Source organism: Lycorma delicatula, chromosome 1 (assembly GCF_047948215.1).
Source record: "Lycorma delicatula isolate Av1 chromosome 1, ASM4794821v1, whole genome shotgun sequence".
Classification (NCBI taxonomy): domain Eukaryota; kingdom Metazoa; phylum Arthropoda; class Insecta; order Hemiptera; family Fulgoridae; genus Lycorma; species Lycorma delicatula.
In genome coordinates this window covers 161,203,473-161,223,716 of record NC_134455.1, presented here as the reverse complement: position 1 = coordinate 161,223,716, position 20,244 = coordinate 161,203,473, and the positions used below count along the sequence as shown (strand labels likewise).

General features: G+C 29.4%; 1 protein-coding gene across 1 annotated transcript in view; it reads left to right on the top strand.

Moving 5' to 3' along the window:
• The first annotated feature begins 1,352 nt into the window (after positions 1–1,352).
• Positions 1,353–20,244, top strand: part of tws (protein phosphatase 2 regulatory subunit tws) — a 320,410-nt gene continuing 301,518 nt past the window's right edge. The window contains exon 1 of the mRNA XM_075366074.1: positions 1,353–1,655. The gene's annotated coding sequence lies outside the window, so the exon portion shown is untranslated. The remainder of the gene's footprint in view (positions 1,656–20,244) is intronic.

The window sequence follows — 20,244 nt, the reverse complement described above, 5'->3', positions numbered from 1 at the left end:
TTTGTTAAAAACAGTTTTATTTATATTACAGAAATTTTTGTTTTTTGAGCGGAAGAAATGATATCTGCAAGACTCTTACCGTACGGTTTACAGTTTCATTGTAATTTTTTTAAATAACATTTTAACTCAAAAATCTGTTCTGTAGAGGCAGGGATATAACAACAACAAAAAATCTTTATGATTTGATGCAACAAAGTCTAATTCTAATTTCAACCCAGTGGTAATTCCATGCAGCATGCTCCTTTAGAGTTTTACTACCTCGCTGTTCCATGAAGAAACTATTTGTTGCATACACAAAAGTCGTTTCCTGGCATATTTTAATATTAATAGTAATAGTTACTTAATTTCTTAAAGCAGTGCAACCAACAGAAGAATTATTTGCATATTTGAAAAGTACAAACTTACACAAAAGAATTAACGTAAAATATATTATACGGTTAATAACGTATTAAAATATTTTTACATGTAATTTGTATGGAGGTGATTTTAAGTAGAACATTCCTTTTAGTGAGATTCCAATGAGTAGATTTAATTAAATAAATTAGCTCATTGCTAAATTCAGGGAAAAGATTTTTTTATGATAAGTTGACTATTCCTGTTATATGATAAAATGATAATGTAATTTGTTTCTAATAAAAAAATTTAATTTTACCAAAAAATTAAATAATAAGTGAATGTGTTTTGATTAATATAAGAAACATAACACTTTTAATTTAGTATGATTAATGTTTTGAAGATATACTGATTTTATTGTTTTAGAAACGACTTTATTATCTGGTGACTGTTACCTTTGTAACACATAAATTAGATTTTTTTTTTTAGAAATTTTCTAATAGAATATTACAGTTAACGATTATTTTACATTCTGAAGATCCGTGTTTTAATGTTGGCCCTGATTGTATGAAGTGAAATAAGTTTAATATCCTATTCGCCTTGTTTAATACCGGGTCAACCTTCAAGGCTAAGCGCACCACCATACTCTGTACGTAATTATTATTTATATTATTTTAATAAGAATGCATAATAGAATGTGTCGCACTAGCAATTGCATATCGATGTCGAAACTATAAAAATAACAGTTTGTGTATTAGGAACCAAGAATTTTTATATAATTTGGCGAAGAATTAGTTAATTTTATTTCACCTTTATACATAATTGTTTGCTTTTAAATTTATTCGTTCTGTTACTGATATGCAAAGAAATTATTTGTGTCGATAATGATTTCAAATACATATATGTTTGCTGCGCGGTATGATTATCAACAGGTATTACAGTAGTTAGTTGTACAAGTTACCGACAGAGCGCTGCGTTGTGTTGTGACCTGAATCGCTTGTTTTACTCTGCCATCGTACGTTCAGTTTACTCTACGGTGTCGTATTAGTAAAGGTCAAGAACCCGCGTTCTACAGGTGTTTGTATGACGATCCATAACTACGATTTGTTTTTTGTACTGTTATAGTGCACACGATTCCGATCAAATCTAACATAAAACCGTCTAAAGGGTTTAGTGATTTGGTTATTCGTTGAATGATATAAATTTCGCAATTATATTTACATTTTTCTCTTGTGAAACGTATAGTGAACTTTAGTGTTTATTGTTGGTTGATGATTTAAACTGATAGCACATGCCGATCACTGCAATCGCTCCATAAAACGGTGAGTTTATTATATTCACTCTAAATTATTTGAGATTGTCTACTCAATATTGTAAATTATTTTATTTTTATTAACCCTAGTTAATTGTTGAAATAAATGCTTAAATGTTTTATTTGTCTATCAGCTTAATGTTATTATATTTTTTCAACTTCGCTTCATTAGTGTTTCTGTGTTATTCACAGATCTTAATAAAAAATACTGAATTAATAGTTTTATCTTTTTTTGGGGCGTAGAAAGGATGTATGTGACATAGCACATTATTTACTATAATTTTTTTTTGTTGTCTTCTTTCATAGGGAAAGAATAAAGCGATCTTGTAAAAAAAAAAAAATAATAATAATAAATAAATTTATTCGATTCACTCATATATTATTAAATAAGGATGATTATTTGGAAACTGCCGTTAATACACTTTGATAAAACATCTGGTGCAGAAAGTTATAGATAGTTACAATGCGACTATTTGACGTAAATTTGTAAGCTTGTCAAGATAACTACGAATTTTTTTTATCACCGGCAAATGGATAAGACGTTTATATTTGTAAAACTAGTTTATTATTCTTAATCGAACAGATTAATTAGGAAATATTTATTTGCAACGTTTTTATATGTATAAAATTGACATTCTTAAAGAACAAATTTTTGTAATTGTCGTCAACCCTTTTTGCTTTCGAAGTTTTACATCACTTCTAATGTGTTTAGTTTTGAATATTCAGGTGTAGTACATAACTGAAATCATTAAAAAAATTTCATTGTGTAAAATAGTTGTATAAAAGCAGCTATTTTTATGACTAATGAAACAACGTACAGGAGAATAGTTTTTTCTTCACGTATTGTGTGTTAATCATTTTTGGTCGCCTGTTTTAATTGTATAGCTAACTAACTGTATTAATTAGTATTAATTTACCAAAATTCTTTATCTTTTAGTTGAGAAAATTTTTAGTTCTTAGCGTCGTCTACTGCTTCTTTTTAAAATTGCTATTGTGTTTGATTCTTTAAAATAATAAATTACTGAACAAGGATTTTATTTTAAGTAATCACTTTCACATAATACCATGAAAGTCCACTTAATTTTTATCCATAATTCACCGAATATCCTGTTAGATTTGCATTTAATATATGCAGTTAGTTCTGTATGTCCGCACAATTTAATTTTTTTTTTAAGGGAATTTAATTAAAGTAAAGAGTATGAAATAAGAAAGAGAATTAATTTTTAATTATTATTTTATTGTATGAATTCAAGTTATTATCTTAACAGAAGTTATTGTACTTCATTCTTATCTGGGTTCGCGAAGTACTTGTGCTGACTGATTAACGTAATATTAGAACCTGATTTTTCTGTTAGAGTTGTCGGTTTGATAAAAAATAGTACGTGTATGAGTAAAGTGTTTAACTAAATACTTAAGCGTTATTTTTACAACTTTAACAAAATTATTACATTTTTCCTAACTTATGTAGATAGTAAATATTTCTTTGACACATATTTTATCAAACCACAAAAAGTGATAGATAACATGCCAAATGCTACTTTTTCTTAAAACCTTTAAAAGTAAAAAAGGATTTTTTGTAATTCCCCTTTTTGGAATTACAGAAAATTGGAAGTCCTATTAATTGCGTAATAACTAATATTTTCTCATTTTATTTTCCCCAATTTAACAATTTTTAGACTCTGGCAGTAATAATGTGCGGCGTAAAAATTTTCATGATGTTCGGATGTTCCTGGAATTGTTGTGTACTTATTCTACAGTATTCACACTTTTTAAAACTATTATAACCGCTATAAAAAAAGATGAAATGTTATCTCCATCTACTCCTTGCAAACTTCTGCGAATGTTTATCATACAAAAATAATTTTAATTTGTTAATTGTATTATAAAAAAACACCATAAAGTACATTATATTTTTTATATTGTTATCATTCATGAAAAATGATTTATTATAAGTAAATAGTTCTAAAGTGATATTGTTTTAAAATCGATTATTAGTTCGAGCTTATCTTATTAATTTGTGATTTAGATTTTTGTAAATTTAATATTTATAAACTAATCGCTGAAGTTTTTCTCCGATATTCGTTCTTCACTGCAGTTTCCGAAAATTATCTACTACATCATACTGTTCATACCTTTAAGTCTTTATTTGTTACATTAATCATCTGATGAAATATTGTAAGAATAATTTCATTGATATTACATTATATGAGTAAGATTGCAATATTTACTAGTTAGTCCATAAATATATGATGTTTCTGGTATAATGTTTTTTTTATACGCCACATAAGTTTGAAGAGCTTGTGCGTGGGATATGGAAACGTAGCGAATGAAAAATGCCGTGCCTGACCGGGATTCGAACCCAGAACCTCCGGATGAAAGGCCGAGACGCTACCACTCGTGCCACGGAGGCCGGCGAATTATTAAAGGATTTTTCAATTTAATACAGCCACACGACTGATTTTAATGCTTTTAAAACGTTGATGTTGGTAGTTCCTAAACACCTCAAACCGAGGAGCAGTTTAAGAATTGATAATTCTATTAAGAATATAATTCTTAATTAAGAATTATATTAATTCTTCATAAGTAAAAAATTAGGTAAAAAATTAATATTAATTCTTCATTAAGAATATAATGAAGAAACTAAGAATTACATTCTTCGTTTTGAAATTCAGAAACACCAACAGATTAACCTATATATTTGCATTAGAATCCCTTTAAAAGAAAATGTTTAAATCGGCAGCAAAGAAGTCGAACAAAGTAGAAAAAAATGTCTTATTTTGTGTTATAAGTATGTAAATTGTTTAGTACTGACTATAATAGACCATTTATTTTTTTGTAAAATATTCGATTTAAAAAAAAATAATGAATTTCACCTCAAAAAAATGCTGAAATATAAAAAATTGTTAATGTATATTTTAAATTTTACAGATCATTGAGTACTTTAGAGGGGACAAGGACCCTCTAAAGTACTCCTCTCCCCTATTCATACGCTTTTCCCAGAGGTGTTCCCGCTTCGCGAAATAGTCCTGGATAGATTCATCTGAAAGGCGTTTAAGATCCGTGACAAATTTGCTTTAATGTCATGAATAGTCTCAAAACGGCGTCCTTTCATCACTGATTTTAATTTCGGAAATAAGAAAAATTTGAAGTAATTTGGTAATAATGGTACAAGAAAAGCCGGTCGTGTGGGACTTAACAAGCAAGGGATATTCTGATCGTGACCTAAAAATAAATGACTGGATTGAAATATGCGAAAAAATTGTATTAACTGGGATCAGTTATCTGAGAAGGGGAAGTGCAGAAAGTGAGAGCTTTTTTGTATTATTTATTTTAAGTTATAACAAAAAGAAATTAAAAATAATTTATAGAAACTGGTGCATTATTTCCAACCCTACATGTCTAATTATTAAAATTACACTCTGAACAGCAAGTAGCTATAAGTTGTAACACATTATATAACTCTGTACTATTAGTCAGTGCTAGCTTCAGGTGACAAAATAATTTGCAAACGAGTCTTGTATTTCCAGAGACTTCATACTTTTGCCTAAATAAAATTGCAAACTGTTATTGTTTCAACGTTACAAGTAAGCGTGTCATTGTAATTGTAACCATCTCTTAGTCTAACGAAGTAATGTAGAACGCAAGCAGCTTTAGTAATGATTTCGGCAAACTCTGGTTGTTCTAACATTGTTGTATTTAGCACTAAAAACTAAGGCTTCTTGGGTTATAAATGCATATTTATAGTTCAAGAAATTTGGGTTTTATGAACATCTTAAGAAATTATAAATAAAAATAATTTGATAAGATTCAATTGCATGGAATTAATTGCGAAGTTTTTAGCAACAGGACCTGCTACAGTATGTTTATTATTACATTGAATTAATTATTGAAAAAAAAATTATTATAACAAAAACAAAGTAATAATATAATTTTTTCTTCCTTCTTTTTAGTTAAACAAATCAAACGAAATGAATAAACATTAAAGACAATCTCCGGAAAAACCTTTCAGTCCCTAAAAACCATTAAATCAGTTTCTAGTAACACAATTAAAAAAGTATATATATATATATATATATTTCTATGATAAACTGTCTTTTCTTTTATCTTCTTTCTTTTATCACCGTTTGAAGAGCGGCCGCTATCCAGTAATTTAAGTCATTCTATTTCCAAAGAACGAATACAAAACAACACACAGAATAGCCAGCCTGATAAAGTCGGCTGAAAAAACAGTCAATATTGATGATGCTTCGGCATCTTTTGCGAAGAAAAAGAAAAAACCTACCGTGCAAAAAAATATGTTCGACATTTTATCTAAGCGTGAGAACAGCGATAAAACGCAAGAAGATTATGATGATGATGATGATAAAATGTTCTTATTATCGCCCTTTTCCGGGTTTAAAATAAAATCTTGCTGATAAAAAATGATGGTAAGAATTAATTTAATGTACGTTATGCGAAAATGCAATATGCCAACGCAAATGCAACGGAACATACACACTTCATTTCAACAGCTGCCATACACTTATTCCGCCAGGCTTGTTCATCAGTCTCACAAGGGTGTTTCAGTATTGCAGTAACAACGACAGCAGTTTACAATTTATTCGCCAGTAAATATAAAAGACCCAGACAATTTATCGACTTTCATTGAAACTTCAATTTAAATTCAGACTCTTCCACAGCATTAATAAAAAATTAATTGAATTTGCAACATTTTTATGTATATATTAATTCTGGTGTCTCATTTTTCCCGGATTGTTTGTAATTATAACCGATTTGTAATTCAGCGGTAATGAATTTTTAATTATTTTTAAACAAATTAGCCTTACAGTAATCGTCAATCTTTTATGTAGCAAATCATTTCCTCTTTACTATGGATATTCCACTCGTGAACATTTGCTACATCACAATAGCCGCGTTTTAACCGCTGTTTTTTAAAGTAGTCCAAAGTAGCGGTTCTCAATGGGCAGCGGTTTAGCAGCAGCAACCCGACCGCTGATGTAAAACTAACCCTTGAAGTCGGTAGCAGTGGCGGCTGGTAGCTAAAATTAGTAGGGGTGCTGTTTCACAAATTTTTTTTCTGGGCCTTTTCAAGGCCATAGTTAAAGTTTTCTCTAAAATAAAAGAACTGAGAAAAAATGAATCAAATAGAATAGTTGGAAGCAGGGTAATAATCTAAATAATCTAATTCTACACTTATCACATTCAAGAATATGGTCCACGGTTTTTAAGCACAAGGACAAGTGCGTATTCAGTTTAACCGAATAAATAATAAAATATCAATTCAGATAATATTTTTTTAGTATTATTAGGTAATAACTTAATAAAATGTCCGAGTAAAAACGCTGTAGTCCAATGGTGCTTCGTTTAAATTTCTGTAAATAAGAAACAAATACATAATAAATTTTATTACCTTCCCTTTCGTCCTTCCGGCGTGTTTTCGGACAGATTTGGCAATCAAAGAGCCCTTGCTTTCCGCCATCTACTGATCACTACTGAAAAAACGACTACCACTTTCATATTCCTTCTACTGGTTAGACTAGAAAACGGAACGAACAAGGAACGAGGAATAATGATGATGATGATGATAAAATGTTCTTATTATCTCCCTTTTCCGGGTTTAAAACAAAATCCATACATAAAAGGGAACAAAAAGGAACGTTTCATACACACGCGGAGTAAAAAGAAAAAACTACCTCCACCAGCACGCCAGGGTCGGTACTGCGGGAGCAACAGTGCTCTCTCTCCCTCGCAGCATCGCGTGCAGCTTCCTATGTGCGCATGCGCACAACAGCCCAACACCACGCCGCTGGAACTGTGAAGCGCCACAGTTTCAGTTTTTTTTTGTATATTTTTCATAAACTGGGGGATGGCTACTAACATTAAGCTTAACGATTATATATTGTACAAGTATAAAGAAAAAATTAAAGAAAGAAGAACTCATTATATTAAATGTTATCGATAATATCAAATGGAAGTAGGGGGTGTTGCAGTTCCACATTGCCTGTACGCGAGCCGCCACTGGTTGGTAGATACACATGTGTAATAATATTAATATTTACATGGGGACTTCATAATGTATAAAATCTACATTGACACCGCAATGCAGTTTAATACGAATATTTTAAGCTGAAATTTTTAAAACTTAGATCGTTTTATAAAAACTGTCTATATAAAAATTCGGGATACAATTTTTTTCTTTTTCCTTTTTTTAAGCTTGTTGTCTGGAATATAATTACATTTTTCCTATATTCTCTTCATTTCTAAAGCAACATTAATTTTCTTTTTCTTTTTTTTTTTTGTTTGTAACACATATTTTGTTCATATAAGTGAACCGTTGTATGTATCTTTGTCGAAAAAAGTGAAGCTTAATTATTCTGTTTATAATAACGGTAAAAAATATCGTAGGTTGATTTTATTTTATTTCCTTGTTAGTTTCATTTTAGTCTCAGTATTTTTATTTGTCTTTTAAAACAAATTAAAATTTGTTTTCAAAAATTCCAAATTGCAAAAATATATGTCCTATTAACTGCCTAATTAATCAAATCTCTATGACCTCGCCCAATTTTAACGTTTTTAGATAATTGGAAACCCAGTTACCTGAATTTTCCAAGTAGTAGTTATTTCAGTTCGGAGCGGTTATAAGTAAAAGAAAGAAAAAAGGTGTGTGTGTGTGTGTGTGTATGTGTATGTACAATTATGCACAGTTTATTACTGTGTTTATGTTTTGATTAGCTGAATAAGAAACTGAGAAGAGTAATTAAAAGTAACTATTATTATAACAGATAACATTATTACATGACTTGAATATAATCTCCTGTTATAAAACTACGTGTCGCCGTTTAACTTTCTTGGGGATTAGTACAACGTCCTCGGACTGGTGCGAAATATTTAATTATTTTCTTATTTACAAATATCAGATTATTCACGACTTAAAAATGAAAAAAATCTTAAGTCGTCGATCAGTATTGAATCATTGTTAAGATTTTAACAATGATTGTTTTTATTACTTGTTAATTTTTTTTTAATGTCCATAACTGGAAAACTATCGGTTCAAAAACGCTCTACTTTGGAAAGGACAGCGAGAAAACATTAATTATTTCGGGTTGTTTTGGTATTTTTTTGGGGAAATTTTAAGCCTTTTTACGAACTTAAAATAGAGTTTGTAGTCTGAAGATGAGTGAGTGTTAGTAAACTTTACATGTACGGAATTTAAATTTGAAGTCCGGTAAGGAAACAGAAAATGGAGTATTAATAAACCACCTTATAATAACCACCTTAATTTCTTGCTTTCATTTTGAAGGGAGTTATTAACTTTCAAATTCACCGGCAGCAAATAGCTGACGGAGTATAAATGAACGCATTAAGATGACGTAAAGTTTTTGGTAACTCGTAATAATTATTTGAAGATAACTGAAATTTAATACTTCTAAGCAGATTTTATAACAATATTCAGAACGTTTTGCGTACAATTTTTTTAAATATATAATTTAGCGTTTTTAATTGTAGCGTTTTAATTATTAATAAAAGAATTAACTTAATATTAATTTGAGATAATATAAAAACGTATTTTTTTCATATTAATTATTTTGTTTGTTTTAGTACAGATTAAGATAAAAGTTATATTTATTTTCAGCTTTACATTTTTTCTAGTTTAATTTTTGGCTTGAAACTCGATTTTTGTTTGGCTCATAAAACTAGATCGATGAGGGTGTTCTACAAGTTCTTACTTTTGTAGGTCTATGTGGGTCAAGATCATCGAACTAAATTTTTTTCTGGTTGTCCGTGAAAGTATAATTTACGATGTAAACGTTTCTGATGGCAAACAAATTATTTTTATCTTTCTATTGAACATTTAATATTTGTATTATACATGTTAAAACTTCCAAATTGAATGAAATCTTGTTTACGACATAATGGTAGATAATGGTTGGTCCTAAGTTGTGTGAGTGCACGCACGCGCAATGCATCCCGCAGCACTTGATTATTACATACCGCGGAACGGAGACGGTAATGCGTAAGAAGTTGTGTGTGTTACCATTTTCCTCAAAAACTACTGGACCGATTTCGATGCGGTTTTTGCAATAACCTGTTCTGAGGTATCACCTCATAACAGGTTATTGACTGTAATCAGAACAGGTTATTAGATTAGTTTTACGGTTAAGAGTCGCCAGGGTGAGCTGCAGTAAATATCTTTCTTCGAAACTATTTCGTGGATTTTTAAAATTGTTAATTTTATCACTTGTAATAAATGCAATTAATTCTTAATGTTATATTCAAAAACTTAAAGTAATTCACATAAAATATTGTGGCATAGTATTGTAGTTTCAATTTCACCGACGTATTGCAAATAACATTTTTCATTGCACGTGCAGACAGTAGTTTTCAAATGTTTTCCTTCTTATAATTGTCTCTTTTTTTTAACCTCCGGTACCACCGGTATTACTTTCAGAGGATGAGACGAAATGACAATTTTGTAGCGTGTGAAAATGCCGTGGTCAGGCATGGCATTTTCTCATGCTACCGGAACCCGGGATCTCCGGATGAAAGGCCGAGACGCCCTTTTTAATTGTATTTATAGTATATGATATAGAGCTTGTGCATTTATATAGTATGTGATGGATTAAAACATTTTCAAATGCTTTCCCAGTTAATTACTTATTATCTCTATTTTTTAAATATACATTTGAGACGTTTTGAAAATTGTGTAAACACGTTTTAATGAAATTTAACTTATATTACTGTATTGGAATTTTTATTTTTTAGTTGTTTTTCATTACTGTTTGTTTTATTAAGTTTAACTCGTCATTAAATATTTTAGCGCCTTTTGGATGATTACACATTCTGTGAATTATTCTACAAAAGAAGGTAATATTTTTATTCATTATGATGAAAATATCCATTGTTAATTGTTGTTACGGGTTTAGTTTCTTTACGGTGAACATTTTACTGGCTGTGTTGTATATTTTTGCTGTTGAGTTTGAAGATTTAATAATTCGTTTCTTAACAAAAGAAAAAACCTACGTGTCTATTTTCAGACTCCTTTCTGTTAACCTAGTCAAAAATTTCATTTCGTTATTGTAATTTGTTTTTAATAAACTAGAAAAACTAACTAAAAATACTGTTTTTAAATTTTTTTTAACTTCTAGAATTTACTCTGGTGTGTATCGCACAAGACGATTCTAAAAATATGTATTATGAACTAAACTAATAAAAATAACGTTCCTTATTGTTCTCGCCCGATTTGGGATTGTTTTTTATCGACGGTCTTCCAGTTGTCTGGCCGTTTTCGAAGTAATTGCCTAGAAATCCCTCTAAAAATTTCCGTAATCAAGCGTTGTAATGTAGCCACTGTAACTACTGTTGTTGAGTGGTGCCTAAAAGAGATCGCTAATCGTCATGCAACGGTACGTTTTTTTACATTTTGTGAAAGTTAATGTATATCACTCATACTGAAGTAAAATATTTATCGCACTGTTATTTACAATTTCAGTAGTACGATGGTGGTAGGTAATTTGAAAACGTTCAACTGAAAAGCGTCTAAATTAAGCAATGTTAGTGAACAAAATTTAATTATTGATAGAAAATATTTTTTGTTAACTTTTTTCTGGTTTTTATTTAAATATATTGAATTATTAATAATTGTTTACCTCTGATTGTAAAAAGTTTTACGATAAATTATAATTCAATAATAACAATAAAAATAAAAAAAAGTGAAAAAGTATCAGAAGTTATTAATAAAATATAATTTTATGTACTTTTAATTTTTTTTTAAATGTCTATGTAATTTAATAGGCGTACAAGGAAGTCATGTGTGACCACATCGGATTTTTTCAACTCCATATCTTTTGATAAATACTATTATAGAAATTAATTCGCGTAAATTTAAATAGTGAACGTTTATTTGAAACTAATAAAATTAAGCCTTCCTCTATGGTTTTTATCTTGAGTTAAAAACTGAATGTCTCATTTTTATGCGGACGCACTTAGGTTTTATTATACCAGTCGAGTCACGTAATAACTGGAGCTAGACTATTATGTAGTTAAAGGCGACGAATATCAAACTGCAACAAAAAAATGCTTAGCATCTTTTAAAGGTCTTTCGTATACATTATGTTACATCTATTACCTAATATGCACTGTATGGACGTTTTTGATCCAAGACAAGCGTAATTTTTATTGTGTTACGGCTTCTTTTGTATCTTGAATATGTATATATTTTTATTTATTTATTTATTCTTTGATAGAAGCTAAACAATTTAATGTGTAATGAAAGGAAAAGATTTTTGGAATAGACAAAATCTAACTAAAATTGATTTTTTTTACAGATTTAAAAATAGGTTTTTCTGCATTAGTTTTGAGAATTCTGATTTATTTGAGGCCTTTTCTTTGAATATGGGTATTATGCAAAAATGTACCCCATTTTTTTCATCTGTTTTACATGAACTGAAATTAAAATTTTTGATAAATACGTTAAAGAAATAAGTGTTTAAGTATATTTAAGAACTAAATTTTAATTAATTTTTAAAAATCCTACGGTCGGTTTGAATGCGACGGTCATTTAATGAAAATTGTTGTTTGTTTTCTAATTAAAATGGAATATTTTTGTGATTTGAACACCATGTGTAGTTCGAACTCTGTAATTGTACCGTTGTACCGTAGTACATACTTTTATAATTATAATTATAATTAACAACATGGTGGAGGATTGTGTAGAAAAGAAGAATTTTCATTTAAGTTATAAATCTATTAAAAAAGAACACAGCCGCTGAACATAGTACCCAAGAAAATACGTACCTACCTAATCTACAATTGGATAATTTCATAAGAAAACTACCTATTGCAATGGTACCATGATTCGATTTCTAGAAAATTCGACATATCTTCGCGTTTCACATCCCCCAGACACCAAAACCACCGTCAGTTCAAAAGTTATATGTATATATATATATATATATATATATATATATATATATATATATTTCACTTTCTTGTGGTCACAATAACTGCCTTAATTTTGCGCTAATCACTTTCAAATTGTTCCTTAAAAATAACTCGTCCCAAAATCTCGGTCGAGTTCGTTAACTGCCAAAATCGGACCATGGGGGACTTTTAAAAAAATAATAAATAAAATGTCACTATAACTTTCTTATTAAGTAAAATATCGAATTCGTTTAAAGTTCCTACTATTCTTTGGATAAGGCCCTAAAACTTATGTAAGCTTTTTGATATCACCAACCATTAACCCAGGGAGGATGGAAAAAATGGTGTTTTGAAGACAAAAAATCATACCTCCCTTAATTAGAACAGTATCGAATCGGTTTAAAGTAGTGGTTAGTCCTCTAAACATTACATAAAACCTTTGTCTTAAACAATTTTTGATATGACCAACCCTTACGTCAAGAGATGACCAAAAATGTTGCTGGAATTGTAAGAAGATGGGTCTTGTCTTATGCTAAACATGTGAAACTTTTTTCACATGCAACCATTGTCGTATTGAGTAAATTTGAAGTTTTAAGGTGGAAATATTTTTTTCCCGTACTTAGTACCAGCGAAATCTGCCTCCGCCTTCCGGCATGCCCAAAGGGATTTTTTGTATTATATGCGCGCTTATGTGTCGTATAAATTTTATTTACGTTAATTTTTTTTCTTGAAATATTTTTCTAACTGCGTCCTCAGTGTTTATATAAGAACAGCACCCGTTTAAAAATTTAAAAACTTTTCCTATCAAAGTTTGAAGATATTTTTGTCTTTGTATCGTACTCCTATATCTTTTTCATGTACTTGCCTGTTCAGATTCCATGAGTGCTTTGCTGGCGATTAGTGATACGTATTCCAGACAACCTGTTGTCTGTGAGATTCACCCTACCATTTCTGAGATGACTGCGTAAAGCAAGTGTGAGCTTCTGCTGGATCCCCAGTCGTGTTGGAATTTTATGCAATGAACGCGCTGATAATGCGGCAAAAGAGTTTTATTTGCAGCCAACTTACACTAATCGTGTTGTTTCTGAAGATCTTGCCTGTTTTCTTAAGATAGTGGTCCGTGATGTGTGGCAAAGTGAATGGAATGGTACCTTAACATTAAACTTCATCCGGTTCGATCTGAGCCTGTACTAGACTACACTTCTTTTATATTCATACATATCATCTTCATTTATCCTCTGAAGCAATTCCTTACGGTGGCTCCGGAAGCTAAACAGAAAAAAAGAGAGTTATTCCTTCTTGTGCAGGAATAACCTGCACAAGAAGCTGCTCGGTGACACAGTGTCATGAGGAGGTTATTATTTGCCGGTTGCGAATAGGGCCCACTAAACTTACTCATGAATCAGACCGATGCACCCGTTTGTGTTCGCTGCGACTGCAATCTTACTTGTGGATTGTGTCTGTAAGACACAATCACATGTGGCATTGCTTCGGAAGTTTAACTAGGGGCTAACCGAAACATGTTAGGGACGATGTAACGATGTTATCGAATGTTTGACGATTGCTTAAGGCCGTGCATCTGGATTCAAAAATCTGATTATTCATATAATCTTTACCGTCTATTTGTCCCATTTGACGTGTGCCAGATGAAATTTTATTCTTTTAAGTTACATTTTTTTGGGTTGTATTTCATTGTGGTTTTATTTCGCTTTTAACCTACGTAATTAGGCTTTTTCCTTCTATGTTGTGTTTTTATATTACTGTTATTTACAACTGATATTTTTTAGATTAACGTTTTATTTACTCCTTAATTAAATAAGATAATTACTGTTAAAAACTATAATTGGATTTTTTTTTATTCTCTATACTTAACCCGAGAAGTGTTTAACTTGATAGATTAATATTACAGTAAGACATAGTTTATTTTTCATCTAGTAGCTTCTATTTTATAAGACCGTTTTTCTGTAATTAGTGAAAAAATTCTAATCATTAAAATGTAGATCAGGCAAGTCAAGCTCGTGCTCCGCTCTTGGCTTTTTTTTAATTGACGTAAAATTTATAATAAAATTACAAATAAGATTTTTCGTGTAGTTTTAAATAAATTAAATTATTTGATTAAGATTTACGAAAGTAATGTTTTACTTCAATTGATACCGGATTTAATAGTAAAAGGAATAAATTTGAACAAAGCATTTCAGTAGTTCACACTTGTGTAATTTTTTTGATTTGATCTCTTTATTTTATTACTAAGTAATTACAAGTTTTTTTAATTTATTGAATTAATTTTGCATATTTGTTAAGATAAACAGTTTTATAAGACGAACATATTGTGCTGAATCTGAACTGCCTGTGCTATACGTTTTAGATAACTATTCTACAACTGCCATCTTGAACGTACTGCAGGTTGTAGGTAATACTACGGTAATGGATATATAATAGAAATACGGGTTCTGCTTATACTTTTTATTCATGGATGTAGGAAAATTGGGTGCGGGAATTTGTATTCGTTTACTCTCCGAGAATGCATCTGGCAAAACATTTAACAAAATTTTAAATCAAGATAAAAGACGCAATATTAAGTAAAATGACATTTGTAATAATCTTGTAGAAGATATATTTGAAATTTTGAGCAAGGGTTCTGCTCTTTTTTACTCGCTTGAAATACAGTTTGAAATATATTTCGGCGAATAAAATTATGTAATGAATAATTTAATGTGTTTCTCATAAAAAATATTTTTAAAATTCTTACTGGGGCTTTGCTCCTCCACTCTTAAGAAGTCGTTTTTTTAAATTTTTTTTAATGATTTTTTTTTTCTCCCTGAGGATGGGTTTTAATGAAAAATTTAAAGAGAATTACAATGTTTAAGCAAAAGTAATTCTTTTTACCGAAAGAAGAATCCTTCGGTAAAAAGAATTACTTTTTACCGACTTAATTACTTTTTACCGAAGGATTCTTCCTTCGGTAAAAAGAATTACCGAGGGAAAACTTTAGAAAAGTCAGTAGGTAACAATTGTGATGCAAGAAATGCTGACTAATTTAGCTAGATTAAATTAAAATAAATTATAATGATAAGTTTGCAATTGAGTGTCACTCACGCTATTATTGTTTGGCTAACGCAAAAATGTGAGTTCATAACTTGAAGTTTTATATATATAAATTAAATCTTATTCTGTTTCACAGTAGCTTATTAAGGAATTCAAACAGGAAACTCTTATAAATTTTCTGAAAAAGCAAGAAAATCGATTTTTATTTCCTTTTTTGTGTACACAGTATCTTCTATAGCTTCAACAGAACAGTTCTGTAAAATATGTAATTCACTTTTTAAAATACAGACTTCATGGTGAACGTCATAAAATTTAAATTCGTCACATTGATTATTTTGGCGATAATAGTACTAAAAATTATATCTCCAGGTATCATGCCGAAATAATTTGTGATAAAGAGAGTAAAGACAGAATAACGAGAGTAGTATAAAAATTCTTAGATTTGCTTTTTAATAAAACTAACGCTATCGTTATGATCAAAATTGAAAATCTTCATTTTTTAAAATATTTTTTGTACACATTCCCAGGGTTGTTCAATAGAAGGAAAGAATTGAGTATGATCCGCTGACCGCGCGAACTGCAGCCTACTACAGTAGTAAAAGAACTGTAATTAAAGAAAATAATCATCTACCATCTGGAGCAATATTGTGTTTTAAGAAATGTAATAACTTGCATATTTCATTCAGTAGCTTGTAGAAATATTGAGACCAAAATTATCTATGACAATATCGTATTGTCTTACAGTATTACAATTTGTAAGAAAAGTTGCTAAAAATTAAAAGAGAAAAAATGAAATATTTTTTAATATTAAAAAGAGTTACATTTATTATAGCAGCCGCTATACATTATTATTGGTGATATTTATACTGGAGAAATTTTATGTGGGATTTATTAATATTTTAGATTTTAAGAATCTATAACATAAACTAATTATAACTATTTTATTCGTTGTATAGAATTAATTATGTTCTTTTAAAGCATATTAATTTTGTTTTGACTTCAATATTTCCATTAATCATTCGTAATTAAGCAAACCATTAGTGAAATTATACAGCTGACATATTATATAACAGTAATATATCTAAAACGCATTCCTTATTATGAAATAAACATTTTTATTTGATAATAGCAGCTTGGTTTATCTTTAAGATATTTAGAAATAATGAATTATAAATATAAATTATATAATTATATAAATATACAAATGTAAAAACAAGCGTAGTTCAGTCATCGAATAGATTTGTGTTTATCTGAAAATCTGTTTACAAATAATATTAACATTACTAAATAATTAAAAGTACTCCAAGAGATATATATATATACAGAGAGAGAGTGAAAAAGAGAGGAGATAAAAAAAGGAGTTTTTTTTTCTAGCAAGTAATTGACTGAAAATCTATATGATGATAAAACAAGGTGCAAAAAATGTTAAAGTGCACTTCTTTTCGACATACGTTGCGATCGAAAGGAACTGTCGAGCTTTCGTAAGTTTTGTTGAAGTTTTCTTGCTAAGCCTTTGATTGTGTGAAACAAGTATAAAACTTAAATACTCAGAACGGAATGAATGTTCTTGCTGGAGGTTTAGAAATTATGACTATAATAAGCAGTCGGTTTCAGTTAATGAAACACATAGCGCTCTCTTAGGTGTGTGTTGTGTTATCTGGGGAAAGTACTGGTGTTACCGATTTTATATATTTCTGAATGAATTTTACGTAGTAACATTTAAGTTTTTCATTATATCAGTCAATCAAGATTATATATCAATCCCGAAATTGACAAAAACTAGTGCGCTTCTTGAAATTATCCGTTATAATTTACCATCGACTTTGAGGGGACCTTAAGTATGAATAAATTAAAAAATTTATAGACAAACGTTTGGTAGATCGGATGCTTGGAGTCTCTAGGATCACGTTAAAAATCATATTGATTTGAGCACGTATTTTCTGATTACCTAGTCGGTATGAAACTGGCCATTAATGATTTATTTGTTTATAAATTTATGCGATTTTTTGTTTTACTAAGAATAACACTTGTGTGATTTCATGTTAAATCGTGTTATAGGATATTTCAGGTCTTTTTTCTTATATTTATTGACCTTAAGCCTCTCCACAAACCGTTTACATTACACGTAACATGATGTTTCTATGCAAGATAAATAAATTTCTTTAATACGACTGACCTTTTTATTATGTTGTTTCCCGACTATATCGCACACTTATATTTTACCCGATTGACGAACGTTGTTGAAAGAACTTAGTAGAAATATTGGAAAATTTATAGATTAAATTTTAAATTATAAAAAATAAATTGGAAAAAAAATTGCAATAAACCTTAGAAAAAAACTTTTAATAACACAATTTTATTTTGATTAATCTTTATGAAAAATTGTTTAAAAATTCTTATTTATGTAAAATAAATTGATTTATAAAATAATTTATAAAAAAAATTCACTCTTTACACACTCATGAGATGAACGCTGCGCGGGTGTTAGTTCTTCGAATCGGAATATTGTGTTTACGTAGAAATTTACGTCGAATTGCGTATTATCGATTTCAAAACTTCGAACAGTTCATCTACCATGAATATTATCTTTTTTTTATTTGACGATATGTATCTTGTTTAAATCACTTCTTAAATAATGTTATACTGAAAAATTTATAATTTAGTGTAATGTGTACTTTGCTTTAACTGATAATTAAAAAACACCTCAACTCTTCTTTCTTTAGTCTGACAGCTAGTGGCGTAATGACGTTAGAGATTACATGTGACTATAAATTGTCTAGTCGTCTTTGGTGCTATTCGCTTTATGTCATAATTTCTAACGTTATTAAGTATATCTTATGACTGATGGTGTATTAAATGTTTTGGAATATTGTGTTATAGTAGTTTATTCTGAATTCGGATTAAATGTTTATGTGTTATTTTATCGTAATATTTACTAACATTTATAAATAAATGTTGTTATACATTGTAATACAATGTGATTTAATTAATTGTATTAAATATGTTAGGCGCGGTTTAAAACATAATACAGTTAGTCGTTTTAGGTTTAATAATTAGTTAATTAATACCAGGTGGGAGGTGTAAACGTTTAGATAATACTGTTTTCCGTTGTATATGTGAACTAAAAGCAGATTTCACTAGTTATTACCGGTCTCGCGTGTATCTATGTACATAGTATATATTCCTTATGAGCTTCCCCTATCTTATTGTTTTCATTCATGATAACTTATGTTTAATCAACAAACAGTCTAGAATGGAGTTCACTGTGGTAGTATGTTAGTATGATGTTAATTTCAGTGTTACTTGTGTTATAAATTAGCTTTTTTTCTTGATCGTCCATAAATATTTTAAAACGTAGACTCGATAACCTGAAGTCAAGCTTAAGGTAAATTCTCGTACATATTTTTCTTTCGCGTTCGCGAATATTTTATTTCGTAAAGGAATTTTGGGTTAATGGCAGGTTAAACAGCACAGTTAGAGGATTTAGTAGAGGGTAAAAGATTTGTTTTCATCACATACAATTTTATAATTGCAGCGCTTTGATGCGATAACGAAAAGTTAAAATTAATTAGTTGAAATATTTATTTATCAGTCCTGAGTTTACTTTCTACTTTATGTAAAAGATAAAATACGCTGCAGATCTGTCTATAACTTTTGGATCGATTTAGAAATGAAACGCGCAATATTCGAGATTACACTGTTCGGTTGTAGTTGTTAAAAGGCTGCAATCCCTAGCAAATTTGGTTTTGCGATAGCTCTTTTTATGTTTGGTATTTAATCGTGTATGATATTTTGAAAATTAAAGTAAATAATTTATTATCAGTATTATTATTTTTTTCCTCATTCTTATCTATTAGGAGTGTAGTGATTCCTAAGAAGTAACTCTTCAAAGACACGATTATTTTCCTCGGAGACGGTTACCATTTTAAATTTCAGTACGTCCTCTACTTAATCCCTTTTGTTTAAATATATATAAAAACGATCAAGTGTTTTTTTCTTGGCCATCATTACGTTTCAGCTCTACAAAAAATTTGCTTAAACAAAATCTTGCTTTTTTATCAGTAATATTATTTTCGACAATACAAAAATGTTGGCGTTAGTTACAATTTGTGTTTATAATATTCGCGTTGTGTAAACATTTTTAAAGATGATTTCTGTGGTTAATGAATTATTTATTAAATGACGTATATATTTGTTGTAATTTTCTTTATCTAATTTATGTAATTAAATAAAACTTCTTTTAATGTGCGATAAACGTTTATAAATAAGATGGATGAAAGATGTAGGCATATCCGGTGTACTGTAGTATGTGTTTCCTGTTGATCTTTATTTTTTACGTAGAGTTTTGTGTATCGACTTCATTTTCTATTATTTTGAAACAAATGAAATCTTTATTACAATATCATAATATTTTATACAAATAGCACGTGCATGTACGTTCTTATTTGTTTGCTTTACGTGTAATGTAGACAAAACGTTATGTTTGATCTAGTTACATAATTGTTTTATGATGTATATGAAGTATTGTTTGTAAGATCGAAATAGTACATTTAATTCTCAGTTAATAGGTTTTGAAACTGAGTTTCTCTTTACTGTGAAGTTTTTAAAATCCCTTCAAATTTTCATTAGAGATT